Source organism: Acomys russatus, chromosome 5 (genome assembly GCF_903995435.1).
Source record: "Acomys russatus chromosome 5, mAcoRus1.1, whole genome shotgun sequence".
NCBI lineage: Eukaryota > Metazoa > Chordata > Mammalia > Rodentia > Muridae > Acomys > Acomys russatus.
In genome coordinates, this window is record NC_067141.1 from 62125901 (window position 1) to 62141122 (window position 15222).

At 42.8% G+C, this 15222-nt stretch overlaps 1 protein-coding gene and 1 pseudogene across 8 annotated transcripts in view; both read right to left on the minus strand.

Annotated features, from left to right (window-relative positions):
• Positions 1 to 15222, minus strand: part of Hpse2 (heparanase 2 (inactive)) — a 686746-nt gene that overhangs the window by 496718 nt on the left and 174806 nt on the right. The gene's annotated exons all lie outside the window — the stretch shown is intronic.
• On the minus strand, positions 1705 to 2616 carry LOC127190149 (calponin-2-like; annotated as a pseudogene).

Genomic DNA, 15222 nt, shown 5'->3' on the forward strand with positions numbered 1-15222 from the left:
AGGCCGTTTCCCTAGCCTCAATTGCAGCATTGGTAAAATTTTATGATATCATTTCCAAAAACGTATTGGATTGTCCCATACATTTATTCTTCTAAATACATTTTAAAATCAATTTCTTATATTCTATATTCCATAAACTCCTTCAAAACCCATACTAGAATTACTTAACTAATGGTGGGACAACATAATATCATGTTTCACCCAATACAATGAAAGATAAAACACAGAATTTGAGGGAAATGGACATTGATTTCCTCTCCAGCAATGTGGTATACTGCTGTATTTACTCATATATGGTTCAATGGGTCTCATCAAGGATTAGTTGTTTTCTTTATTTAGATATTGTGTCTTCTGGTTAAATGATCTGAGTAATTAATGAGAACCATTCAAGGAAAACTATCTATGTGAACAAAAATTATATTCTTTGCAACACCAAGTGAAAGACAGATACAATTTATAGAATGTAGGTGGAAATAACTGTGATTGCAAAAAAAAATATTAAAAGCTAAGTTGTCTAGCTTGGTATAAAAAAAGAAATCAACAAACATTGTATGTAAAACTAATTTCAGTATGAAATGCAAGCAAGAAACTGAACAGAGAGAGACTTGAAACAAAACAGCCCCTTGACCAACCTAGAGCTGACTAAGCTTAAAAACCTTCTTAGCTCATAAAAACATATAGAAGAGAATAGAAAGAGCCATGAGGGGAATGAAAGCCGACTTATGAACAGGTTGAAGGTTAAAATATGATTTCTAGGCCACTATAGATTAATTACTGATAAGGTATAAAGTTTAGGTGCTTATGAGTCTTGAGCATTCTTTATTGTCAAACCACTAATAGCCACTGACACAAATACAAGCAAATATTTAGGAATAAAAATGTTTTTTAAAAATCAAAATCTTTTGGGCCATTGAAAGTGCCAATGAGCACCAGCCAAGGACAATACGTGCAGTAAACTTTGAACCCCTACCAAGATCTAGCCAATGGACAGGACATTCTTCACAGTTGAGTGGAGAGTGGGGTCTGACTTTAACATGAACTCTGGTGCCCCATATTTGACCATGTCCCCTTGATAGGGAGGTTTGGCAGTACTCAGAAGAAGGATAGCAGGGTACCAAGAAGATACTTGATACCATATGAGCAAGTCATAGGGGAGGGGAGTAAGGGGAAAATGGGAGGGAGGGAGGAATAGGAGGATACAAGGGATGGGATAAAAATTTAGATGTAATATGAATAAATTAATAAACTATATTTAAAAAAAGAATGCCTGCAGTATTTTAAGGCTTGTTGCCCTCTCCCCCATACCTTTCCCTGGGTGGTGGTGGGAAACAAACAAAACACAAAACTCCTTGATTTCTTCTGCTGAAACTGCCTGTAATTTCCAAGAGTTCACAAACCACAAACTGCTGCAGAAGAGATGAAGAAACTGGAAACTTTTGGGGACCAGCCTCTCTCACAGCCCACTGGGATAACCACAGCCTGGGTATCCCAGCAGGAACCCCATGTCCCCTGCCTGGTGAGTCAATCCTGGAAAGAAAGCAAGGCCTGATGGGTGAAGAGGGAACATAGATAGCACAGGCCTGTCATCCCAGCCCTTGGGAAGCTGAGGCAAGAGGTTTACAGTGAGTTCCAGGCCGGAGAAGGCTACAAAATGAGGCCCAGTTTCAAAAAGCAAAACCCCAAAATCCACACAGGGATGCTGGTTCAGGGCTTACCCACCTCCTCCTAGCAGTAGGCCAGGTACTCAGAGGCCTCACCACAGTTGTCACCCCCAGCCCAAGACCCATCAGCTGGGGCACCCTGTGGGCAATACTTAGGATCATATATCTGCCACCCCAGGCTGAATACCTAGCTCCTCTGGTTGGTGCCCTGAGTGTAGCCCATCTACAGAGTCATGGAAGAGTTGTCATACTTGTCAGTATCCAGCTTGGTAGTGTAGATGTGCCTGGAGCTGTCATGTCCACCTGACTGGCATACCTATTGGTGCCCATCTGAAGACTGATGGTGCAGTGGTCCATGGGAGGCAGGATGTGGTTCTTGGGGTCATAGAGATGTCACCTGGTACCATAGACCATTATGCCAGATTGGCTGGCACATGTGTTGGTGCTCATCTGCAGCTCAATGATGCACTGGCTGGCCTTCATGGTGGCATCATGGAAGTTCCTCTCTTGTTTCTCTGAGTATTTGACACCATGTCTACACCACTCTTCAGCCCTTTGGGCTTGGTCTTCCTCACCAGCACAAGTAGAGACTCTTGCACCTGTGTCATATTCCCACTCTAGAACAGGTCATCGGCTTTGAACAGATCCACGGGGTTCATGCCATAGCTGACCATGGCTTTGATGGCATTAGAGGTTGTCTAGCTGGTGCCCGTTCTGTACAGAACAGTTGATCCTGGGGACCGAGCATGGCTGTAGCTTGTTCATGAGGGGGCATAGGATAACCCCATATTTCAGAGCCTTCTGGAAGTCAGGGCCCATGGACAGGCTGATGAGTCCCTCTTATCCAGCTTCGGAGTTCAGCTTCCTTCTGGGGGTCACATGTAGACAGGAGCTGGTTCCTGACCTTGGCCAAGAGCACATAGTTAGGACCCTTGTTGAACTATGAGAAGGTCATGGCCAGGCACCCCAGGGCAGGACAGCTGGATCAGAGGGACCCAAGTAAGACTTCTAAAATTCTGTCTTTCTTATTTTTTAAATATAAGAAATCAGTGTTTGTTCAAGAAGTAGGTAAGTGCTACCCAACATTCATCCAAACTCCATTTCAATCAGATCTGTTTTCAGAGTGTTTTGTTCTTTAACAAAAACATTAGATAGCAACACTTTAAGTATCTGGAAATATTGGTATTTTTGTATTGAATGTAGTAATAAAGTATGTGTCACTAAGGGGCCACTAACCTATCCTCTTTTAATGAAATTGTGTTGTGATCATCTCCTAAGAAAAGGTAAAAGTCCTTGTCATATCTTGCGGCCACCTCTTAGGCTTACATCTTATTTGACTGAATGGAGCATATGAATTGGATGTAAGAATGTTATAATAGAAGTTTACAAAAGTAGGTTCAGAGTTTTTATTTTAATTTTATTATCAGAAATGAGTAATAATTGGTGTGCCTTTGGTTTTGTAAAATCAAATTCCAACATAGAGATCAGTAACTTTAGAGAAGTTTACTAAAAACAAAGAAAAACAACAAAAAATACTTTCAGGGAAAAAACAATATAGAGTGGCTAAATATATTATTGAATACTTCTGACTTTCAGCAACAAAATGAGATATTAAAATTAACATAAAAAATAAACAAAAGAATCCAGGCTTGGTGCCTTTAATTGTGGTATTCGGAAGGCAGAAGCAGGTGGATCCCTGTTGAGTTTGAGGCCTGCCTGGTCTACAAAAGTCCAGGATAGCCAAGGATACACATTGAAGCCCTGTCTTGGAAAAAACAAAAATGAAAAAAAAAAACAAAACAAAGGAAGAAGAAGAAGAAGAAGAAGAAGAAGAAGAAGAAGAAGAAGAAGAAGAAGGGGGAGGAGGAGGAGGAGGAGGAGGAGAAGGAGAAGGAGAAGGAGAAGGAGAAGAAGAAGAGAAACTAACTCTGAGTGTATTTAGATGTCGTTTTAAATAAATACTTCAAAGCCACTATTTTGAAGTATGCTCAAGGAATTATAAAGACAGTTTGTTCAGGAGGCTTGAGAACAATGTGAGGACAATTGTTCAACAAACAGAAAATGACAAATGAAAATGGAAAATACAAAACTAATAAATAGAGATTCTAAATTTAAAAGTATAATAACCAGAATGAAAAAATGATTAAATTAGTTCAAGAACTGCTGCAGGATTTTGTCTGGGTCCCAGAGGCCCCAAAACAGTATAGATGCTTTCTATAACTCTTGGCTGCCCCAGGACTATATGATGTTACTGCTAAGACACTACACACATTGAATGTAAGATAGATAGATAGATAGATAGATGTATATGATTATGCATATATGTCAGGAACAGAGCAGAAACTTTCTCCCCACTGGCTAGTTTTCATAATGCTATAAAGTTCTATGCAGGCTTAAGGGGGAGCGGGAAGAACAGTCTTACCCAGCACTAAACACTATGAACTAGAGTACGACCTGCCATAGAAGATGTGACCATGTATGCAGTAGTGGGTCAGCTGTTATGGAGGTTTCCAGTCTTTGTTTGGTTAAGACCTACTCCACAAAAGGGAATAAATGGATAATACTGTAAATCAGGTAGTAGTAGTAGTAGTAGTAATAATAATAATAATAATAATAATAATAATAATAATAATAAACCTGGGAAGGCCATAATCCCTAACATAGGATGTCATTATTGTTTAGCTAAATTGGCATAGTGTCGAACTGCTGTCTAAATCTTTGTTTATACCCACAGACAAATACTATTCTCAGTTTTAGTCAGAGAAGCCTCTCATTGCAGTAAATGGAGATGAACAGAGACTCATGGAATGTCACGGGAGAGGAGACAGAAAGAATGTAAGAGCCAGAAGACTAGGAGAAAGGCTGAGAAACAGTACCATGTTATGGCACGGCCAGTGCTGTGATCTCACAGCAGATATGGCTGCCTGCATTGGGACTGTACAAGACAGGGCCTGTCAACACCCAATCCGACTAGGTTCATAGGACCCTACCTCTCTCTTACCTGAACTACTGACTACTGACAGATGCTAGGGAACAGGAAGTCCTCATTTTCAGTTGTGTACTCACCAATGAGCCCACCAAGTTCTAAGAGATAATCCCAAACCCTTGGTCACACAAGAGACCCCTTTTAAGTTCAGTGGTTCATAAAACAAAGCATAAAGGACATAGATGTAGGAAAGAGATTTGAAAGAAAGGAGATTGGAGTGGGTGAGAAAGAGATAAGAAAGGTGGTAAGATTAATCAGAATGCACTGTATGTATTATGAAACTGTCAGAGAATATTTTTAGTTAATAAAAAATGAAGAGTCTATCCATACCAAACAGAGATGGTACTGACAAACAAAAGACAGAATTCCATCCATATCCAAATTAGTGAAAAAAATTAAGTGAATTTTCAGGAACGTCATTGACTCAAAGGCTGCCACCACCAAGAAGTCCTCTGTGCAACATACAGGCAGCTCCACCTACAACACAGATAATTCATGAGAGGCTACAGCATAGATAACCTAAGAATCCTGCTCCAGCCAATTATTTACTCTTACATTACCTTATAGAGAAGAACAGCCACATGAGCTCCATGGTCCTCTGCCCTTAATCCCTGAGGAAATTCTAGCAAACCTCATTTCATGAGAATTACATGTAGGTGATCAAAAGTTCCTAATTCAAAACAGTCTAGCTCATCTCCAGCCCAAAAGAAACAGCTCCCTGACAAGCTGTCGCTAGCATAAAAAGCAGGTCAGTAGGTCAATAGGGCTGACCTGATGGCATAGTTCTGTAACCCCTTCCTTTAAGAAGCTGAGGCCAAAAGACCACAAGTTCAGAGGCTGCTCTGGATAAGGAATGAGCTTAAGGCCAGCAACTTAGTGAGTCCTTGTCTCAAAATAAAAGCTATGAGAATGGTTGAGTACATAGTCCAGTGCTAGGTTTCTTGCCCAACACCACCACCAGTACATCAAAGGAAAAAAAAACAAAAGGTAGGAGGGAGAAAGGGGGAAGAAAGCAGGAAGGGAGAATAGGAGGAAGGTGACAGAAAAATAATGGATAGAAGAAAGGAAGAAGTCAATAGAGATTATCTAATGTGGTAAAAGAAGACAAAATACTGAAAAAAATGAAGAAAATTTCAAAGACCTATTGGACAAAATCAATCATGTGAATATACTATAAAAGGAGAACAAAGAGAAAGCAGGTTTAAAAAAAGACAGTTGAAGAAAAATGCCTGAAAATGAAAATAACAGTTGAGTGGAGCGTGGGGACTGACTTTCACTGTCTTTCTGGTGCCCCATATTTGACCATGCCCCCTGGATGGGGAGGCCTGGTGGCACTCAGAGGAAGGATAGCAGGCTACCAAGAAGAGACTTGATACCCTATGAGCATATACAGGGGGAGGAGGTCCCCCTCAGGCACAGTCATAGGGGAGGGGAGTAGGGGAAAGCAGGAGGGTGGGAGGAATGGGAGGATACAAGGGATGGGATAACTATTGAGATGTAATATGAACAAATTAATTAAAAATGAAAATAGCCAAGGAAAGGGTCACAAAATATTCTACCACTATAAAATGGCACTTTTTATTGAAAAGGGGAGGTTCATATATTTTTATCATAGTTTCTCTTCCCCCAACTCCTCCCAGCTCTTCCCTGCCCACCCAACTTCATGACTTTAGACAATAGGCAAATAAACAAAATGGGGAACAAAACTGATTTAAAAAGAGAAACATATACAAACATATTTATAAAACCACAAAATCAAAAATCATAATAAACAAGGAAAAGGCCAGTAGACAAAAAATATCCAATCAAAGCTATATAAAACAAACATTCTATAAAAATACCATTGAGTTTCTTTTGTGTTGGCCATCTACTACTGGGCTTAGGACCTATCCTTAAGTGTAGTTAATATTCCCAGTGAACTTCACAGAAGACCAATTTTTCTTCTGCAGATGGATGTCAATTGGAAATAGCTTCTTTTTAAAATTATTATTATTATTATTATTATTATTATTAATTCACATCATATCCAGTTTGTAATCCCCTCACTCTTATTTTCCTGTTCCCATCCTCTCTCCCTTTTCCATTCTATTTCCCTCCCCTAGACTTCTGACAAGTGGAGTCCTCCCCCCACACTGTCTGACCATAGCCTATCAGGTCTCATCTAAATAGCCTGCATCCCCTTCCTCTGTTCCCACAGGGCTTCTCCCCTAAGGGGCAGTGAGCAAATCAAGGGCACCATAGTTCTTGTCAGAGGCAGTCCTTCCCTCATGTAGTCATTGGATAGCTTCTTAGTTAAGAATGGGAGTCTATGTCTACTTGCCCTTTCAGTGCTCAGGATCCATCTATGTGAATGTGCACAGGCCCTGGGCATGCTGCTGCAGTCTCTGTGAGTTCACATGTGCTTAGTCCTGCTGTGTCTGAAAGACACTGTTTCCTTGGAGACATCATCTTCTCTAACTCTTAAAATCTTTCTGCCTCCTCTTCCAAATAGCTCCCTGAGCCCTGAGGGGAGGGCGCTGGTAAAGAAATCCCTTTTAGGACTGAGTGCTCCAAAGTCTCATTCTCTGCACATCATCCAGTTGTGATACTACATATTAACAAAGGGGAGCAATTCACCAAAAATATAAAGCAATTGTTAATATTTTTGTACTAAATCTTGGATATTACACTTTTATATAACAAGCACTAAAAAGCATAAAATGTCATAATCTGTGATGCATTGCTCTTCTGACACAGTTGTGTGTTTAAAACCCATTCCACCACCAACTGTTTCCCACTGTTTGTACGGACCCTGGAGTCCAGTGAGCTTTTCCTTTACGTGAGGGCATCACCCATCTCACCTACGTTTGTTTTACATCCATCAGCCCCTTTGTCTCAATCAATTTTCCTGTGTTTGGAAACCCCAACTATTCTACCAACTCCTAGCTGGAAGCCACATTACTCCTCTCACCTCCCCCTCAGTTCCCATCCCATAGCTCCTCTATCTGAGGTGAGTTACCCTGTCCCACCTCACCTTGTTCCTATGATCCCTGTGAGGGTCCCACCTCTCTGAGACCCATGCTCCTTCCACTCTACTTACAGCGCCATGTGCTATTTCCCCATCCCCCCAGCTATCTGTTCCATCCAAGACCCACTCATACAGCCATTCTACAAAGTGGCTATGAATATAGAACAGATGTTTATCTATTAGAACACCCCATCCCAGTATTTGGCCTCTCATTTTGGGCTTTACACACCTGAGATACTGGCTAGTTTTATGACAACTTAACACAAGCTAGAGTCATCAGAGTGGAGGGAGCCTCGGTTGAGGAAATGCCTCCATAAGATCTGGCTGTAGGCAAGCCTGTAGGGCATTTGCTTAATTAATGATTGATGAGGGAAGGCCCAGTCTATTATGAGTAGTGCCATCCCTGAGCTGGAGGTCCTGGGTTCTATAGGACAGCAGGCTGAACAAGCCATGAGGAGCAAGTCAGTAAGCAGCCCCCTCCATGGCCTCTGCATCAGCTTCTGCCTCCAGGTTCCTGCCCTCTTTGATTCCTGCCCTGACTTCCCTCTGTGATGAACTGTTACCTGGAAGTGTATGCTGACACAAACCCTCCCTCTCTCCTCCCAGTTGCCTTGGTCAGGTGTTTCATTACAGTAACAGAATCCTAAGACACATACCTATGAGACATCTAACCTGGCATCTGGCTTTGGAATTCTAATCTCATGGGCTTAAACCTCAAACCAAGGACAACCAACAGCCTAAGTGCAGATGCTCAGAGGACTTCATATGTTAGCACAGAGAAACGCACATGTCTATGTTCATTGCTGCTCTGATCACAATAGGTTGAATATGGAATAAACCTAGATGCCCATTAACAGATGTATGGGTTAAAAATACATGGTACATATACACAGTGACATCATAAAATTCAAAGGGAAATAGATATAACTGAGGAGGTATGAGTAAGGCAATTCAGGCCATGAAACACAAAGGCTGCATGCTGTCACTCATAAGGAGATCCTAGCTTCAATTTTTTTGTTTGTTTTGTGAGTCTAATTTAGAGTACAAGTGAAAGCCAGAAAGGGGACCTTGAAAGAGGGGTGGTAAGGTAGGAGAGATCTTAGATCATAAGTAAAATGAAGGTAGAGAAGCAGCGAACTGGGAATGGAGAGGCTTAGACAGCCGGGGAACAAGAGTATGGAGAGGTCAGAGGTGGGAGGAGGACTTACCAAAAGAAGGTTATATGCAAAGATCTGTGGGAGCCTGTTATCTCACAGTCCAACTAAAAACATAATGGAGGTATAGTAGAGCCCATGTGATATGGAAGAAGAGGGGCAAATACCGAGGGTTAAAAGCTTATGCAGGGAGATAAGGGGATGGAGAAGAGGAAGGGTAATGGGCCATTAACCAAACCAAGGATGTATGAAAAAGCCTTGTGAAAACATACTAGTTAGTAAGTTAATTTCAAAATACAAGCTTCTAATATTTAAATGAAATAACCCTGCATGTATGGACAGTGTAACTTACAGAAGACAAAGATGATTACATGAAAATCTCACAGTACAAGGTATGTGACATCTCCCCACAAGCTGTTGGTCCAGGATATTGCTATTGCCTTTGGTCATCCACCACAACTGTGTGGTGAAACCTAGCTCCGGGAGACCCAGCACATTTTGTCAGCAGGACAGAGAAAAGTCAACCTCAAACTGACTGTGAAACGTCTGTGAAATCAGAAGAAAGGACTTGGCACAGAGAGAAGAAGGAGGAGGAGGAGGAGGAGGAGGAGAAAAAGAAAAAGAGGAAGAGGAGAAGGAGGAGGTTGCTATTTTGGAAAAAAAATATCATCATATGGGATTTTAGTGCTGCTATCAACTTTAGTGCCAGGATGTGCTGTGCAGGCCTCTGGGGTGGCAAGGAAAACAGCTATGGTTTTGCACAGCTCTGGACTCTGCATGCTACAATATTGCAGGCTACATTATAATGTATTATGGTTATTTCGCCTGCATGAACAGCTCTGCACTTCCTGTTTCAGTGCCCCGGGAGACCAGAACAGGGTGTCAGATCACCTGGAACTAAAGATAGAGGCTGTGAACAGCCATATATGGGTGCTTGGAACTAAACTCAGGTCCTCTGGGCACCTGAGCCATCTCTCTAGCCTCAGACAGTAATTCCAAGAGGCCACTCACTCCATCTCCTGCCCAGGCATCACTGTATAAGCAGCTGTTCTGGAACTTTGGATGATAAGTTATTGCTTTAACTATCTGTACCCCTGGGCTAGTGAACTAAAGAGAGCTGCTAAGTCCTAAAGCTAGCATTTGGAGAAAATGCTGCCCTGCACCATTTTAGTTGCATTATCTTGTCTCCCATATGATGAATATTTTTCCAAAATAGCAACCTTCTTTTTTTTCTTAACTCTTTGCCAAGGCTTTTCTTCTGATTTCACAGAAAATATTCCATTCTGTATTATTCCTGATGACCAAAATTTAAAATGTGAAATTATATAATCTTTTATCATTAGTTGTCTAGCCAAGATTTAATAGGAATATTTTTCTTTTTTTAATTAATTTATTCTTGTTACATCTCAATGGTTATCCCATCCCTTGTATCCTCCCATTCTTCCCTCCCTCCCATTTTCCCCTTACTCCCCTCCCCTATGACTGTGCCTGAGGGGGACTTCCTCCCCCTTTATATGTTCATAGGGTATCAAGTCTCTTCTTGGTAACCTGCTATCCTTCCTCTGAGTGCCACCAGGTCTCCCCATCCAGGGGACATGGTCAAATATGAGGCACCAGAGTATGTGTTTCAAAACCTTAAAACCATTAGTTTGAAAATACTTAGCCGAGACAGATCCAAGATGGCGGCGAGCAGTGTGGACCGCGTTTGGAGGCTCCAGTGAACAATTCAGGGAATTGCACAGATTTCTGAGCCAGGAACACCGAGGTCCGAACATCACGGCAGCGGGAGTGCTCCACGGTTCGGAGGGACCAGGGTGCGGAGGACCTGCGTGCCCCTGCACACGGGAGGAGCGTAGTTTTTCTCTGATCGGAGCGGCAGCGGTAGAGGCGGCAGCACCAGCGGCACCAGCAGCGGCGGCTGAGGTTTGCAGCTCATAGCCTTCCGGTGGAGGCGATTGGTGTGGTGGCTGGTGGGAATTGCTGCGGGAGAGGGGACTCGGGGCAGGATTTGGGTCGCGTGGAGCCTTTGGACCCAGATTGGACTCGGCGGACAGTTCGGCCCCAGAGTCCCGGGTATTGGCCCGGCCCAGCAAACAATTCTGCCTGAGGCACTAACTCAGCGTGGCCATAGCTCCCCTGCTGTGGCGCAGGCGTAGTTGAGCACGCTGCTCCACACTAGGCACCACCTCAGCTCAGCGGCAGCTCCCCTGCGGTGACACAGTCTGGGCGGAGCACTTGGGTTCACCACAGGCGCTAACTCAGAGCAGCCGCAGTTCTCCTGCTGTGGCGCAGGCTTGGTGACGTGCTCGGTTCCATCCTAGGCACCACCTCAGCTCAGCGGCAGCTCCCCTGCGGGGACACAGTCCGGGCGGAGCACTTGTTCCACCACTGGCGCTAACTCAGAGCAGCCGCAGTTCTCCTGCTGTGGCGCAGGCTTGGTGACGTGCTCGGTTCCATCCTAGGCACCACCTCAGCTCAGCGGCAGCTCCCCTGCGGGGACACAGTCTGGGCGGAGCACTTGTCCCACCACTGGCGCTAACTCAGAGCAGCCGCAGTTCTCCTGCTGTGGCGCAGGCTTGGTGACGTGCTCGGTTCCATCCTAGGCACCACCTCAGCTCAGCGGCAGCTCCCCTGCGGGGACACAGTCTGGGCGGAGCACTTGTCCCACCACTGGCGCTAACTCAGAGCAGCCGCAGTTCTCCTGCTGTGGCGCAGGCTTGGTGACGTGCTCGGTTCCATCCTAGGCACCACCTCAGCTCAGCGGCAGCTCCCCTGCGGGGACACAGTCCGGGCGGAGCACTTGTTCCACCACTGGCGCTAACTCAGAGCAGCCGCAGTTCTCCTGCTGTGGCACAGGCTGGACAGAGCTCTCGGTTCCACCAGCTCTAAGACTCTGGTTGGACACAGTGTACAGTTTGAATCCAGAATTCCTGGCTGAGATTGGTGGTCAGTTCGGGCCCTGAGTCAATAACTGACCACAGCACGCACTTTGGGCCAAAAGGCCCTAGTGGAGCTTGGTGCGTAGTCCCAGCCCAAAAATTCTGGCTGGGCCCTGTGTGCATTTTGGGCCCAAAATCCCTAGCTGAGCTTGGCAGACGGTTCGGTCCCAGTGCTCCTGGCTGGACTTGGCAGGGAACACAGAAGGCTGTGGATACCTTGGCCTGACCCAACGCTCATTCAGAGACCCAGAACAATTGCAGGATCCACAGCAGAGAGGGACTGAGGATCACTGGCTGTGAGAGACCAGAACAACAGGGCTAACCTCCTAACATCCACACCAGTGAAGCTTTGAGCTCGCAGCCTAGGGAAATCGTAAGAAAACAAGTGAATCTATCATCAGACACCCTCCATTCAACTCTGGAAGCTACCCAACAAAAACAAAGACGGCAAGATGTCTAAAGGACAACGAAAAAGCATACGCAAAAAACCCCAAAACAACATGGCGTCTCCAGTTTCCAGCTATCCCAAAGAAAACCACCCAGAGAACTCAAATACAACGGAAATACAAGAAAATGACCTCAAATCCTTAGTAATGAGGATGATAATGGAGGAAACAAATAAAATTCGTAATCAAATGCAGGAAGACGCAGACAAACAGGTGAGAGACATAAAAGAAGCACATAGAGTGGAACTGGAAAAATTGCAGGAAAATGCAAACAACCAGATGAAAGAAATAACTAAAACGGTTCAAGCTCTGAAGACCTATAAAGAGGCAATGGAAGAAACTCAGGAATATACAAAAAATCAGATGAAAGAAATCAAAAAATCAGTTCAAGATCTGAAAATGAAAATGGATTCAATGATAAACACACAGACAGAAGAAAAACGAGAACGTGAGACCTCAGAGAAGAAGGCGAGCAACACAGAGGTGAGCTTTTCTAACAGAATCCAAGAGATGGAAGAACGAATCTCAGGGCTAGAAGATACAATCACAGATATTGAATCAACCATTAAAGAAAATGCCAAATCTGGAAAACTCCTGACACAAAACATCCAAGAAATTAAGGACACCATGAAAAGAAGAAATTTGCGGATAATAGGCATTGAAGAAAGAGAAGATATCAGACTCCAGGGCCCAGAAACTATTCTCAACAAAATCATAGAAGAAAATTTCCCCAATCTAAAGAAAGAGATGCCTATAAACATACAAGAGGCCTACAGAACACCAAATAGAATTGACCAGAAAAGAAAAACTGCCCGCCACATAATAATCAAAACACAAAACATGCAGAACAAAGAAAAAATATTAAAAGCTGCAAGGGAAAAGGGCCAAATAACATTTAATGGTAAACCTATCAGAATTACACCTGACTTCTCAGCAGAGACCATAAAAGCCAGAAGGGCCTGGACAGAGATCCTGCAAACCCTAAGAGAACACAGATGCCAGGCCAGACTACTTTACCCAGCAAAATTATCAATAACCATTGATGGAGAAAACAAAATATTCCATGACAAAAACAAATTCAAACAGTACCTATCCACAAACCCAGCTTTACAGAAGGTACTAGAAGGAAAACTCCATCCCAAAGGGTCAAGCTACAACCAAAACTACCCAGGAAATAGATAACTATCCCATGGCAAAAACACAACTACACAAATGCTCGACTGGAAACAACATCAAAATTAAGACTCTTAACAGTCACTGGTCATTAATATCTCTCAACATCAATGGCCTCAATTCTCCAATAAAAAGACACAGACTAACTGAATGGGTACATAAACAAGACCCAACATTCTTCTGCATCCAAGAAACACATCTCACCCATAATGAAAGGCATTACCTCAGGGTAAAAGGTTGGAAAAAAATATTCCAAGCAAATGGTCACAAGAAGCAAGCAGGTGTAGCCATTTTAGTATCGAACAAAATAGACTTTCAACCAAAATTAATCAAAAGGGATGAGGAAGGACACTTCATACTCATCAAAGGTAAAGTCAACCAAGATGACATCACAATTCTGAACATCTATGCTCCCAATACAAGGGCACCCACATATGTAAAAGATCTCCTAAAAAAGCTTAAACCACACATCGATCCCCACACAATAATAGTGGGAGACTTCAACACCCCACTCTCACTGAAGGATAAGTCATTGAAACAGAAACTAAGCCGAGAAATAACATCATTAACCAATGCCATGGGTCAAATGGATCTAACAGATATCTATAGAACCTTTCACCCAAACAAGAAAGAATACACCTTCTTCTCTGCACCCCATGGAACCTTCTCCAAAATTGATCACATCGTAGGTCACAAAGCAAGCCTCAACAGATACAAGAGGATTGAAATAATACCTTGTATCCTATCAGATCACCATGCTCTTAGGCTGCAATTCAACAACAACAGAAATAACAAAAAGCCTACACGTTTGTGGAAACTAAACAACTCTCTGCTAAATGACACCTGGGTCAGGGAAGAAATAAAGAAAGAAATCAAGGAGTTTCTGAAATTCAATGAAAATGAAGAAACAACATACCCAAATTTGTGGGATACATTGAAAGCAGTGCTAAGAGGAAAATTCATAGCACTAAGTGCCTTTAAAAAGAAATTGGAAACATCGCACATAAGCATCTTAACAACACAACTGGAAGCCCTAGAAAAAAAAGAAGCAGAAACACCCAAGAGGAGTAGACGCCTGGAAATTATCAAACTCAGGGCTGAAATTAACAAATTAGAAACTAAGAAAACAGTCCAAAGAATCAACAAAACCAAAAGCTGGTTCTTTGAGAAAATCAACAAGATAGACAGACCATTAGCCAAACTAACTAAAAGGCAGAGAGACAGTATTGAAATGAACAAAATCAGAAATGAAAAGGGAGACATAACAACAGACACTGATGAAATTCAAAGAATCGTAAGATCCTACTTTGAAGGCATATACGCCACAAAATTTGAAAATCTAAGGGAAATGGACGATTTTCTTGATCAAGTTCACTTGCCAAAGTTGAGTGAAGAACAGATAAACAAGTTAAATAGTCCCATTTCCCCGACAGAAATAGAAGCAATCATCGATGGTCTCCCAACCAAAAAAAGCCCAGGGCCAGATGGTTTCAGTGCAGAATTCTACCAGACCTTTAAGGGCGAGCTAATACCGATACTCTTCAAGCTACTCCAAAAGATAGAAATGGATGGAAAATTACCAAATTCATTCTATGAGGCCATAGTCTCATTGATACCTAAACCTCACAAAGACTCAACAAAGAAAGAGAATTTCAGACCAATTTCTCTTATGAACATAGATGCAAAAATACTAAATAAAATACTTGCAAAACGAATACAGGAGCACATCAAAGATATCATTCATCATGACCAAGTAGGCTTCATTCCAGGCATGCAGGGATGGTTTAATATACGGAAATCCATCAATGTAATCCATCATATAAACAAACTGAAAATAAAAAACCACATGATTATCT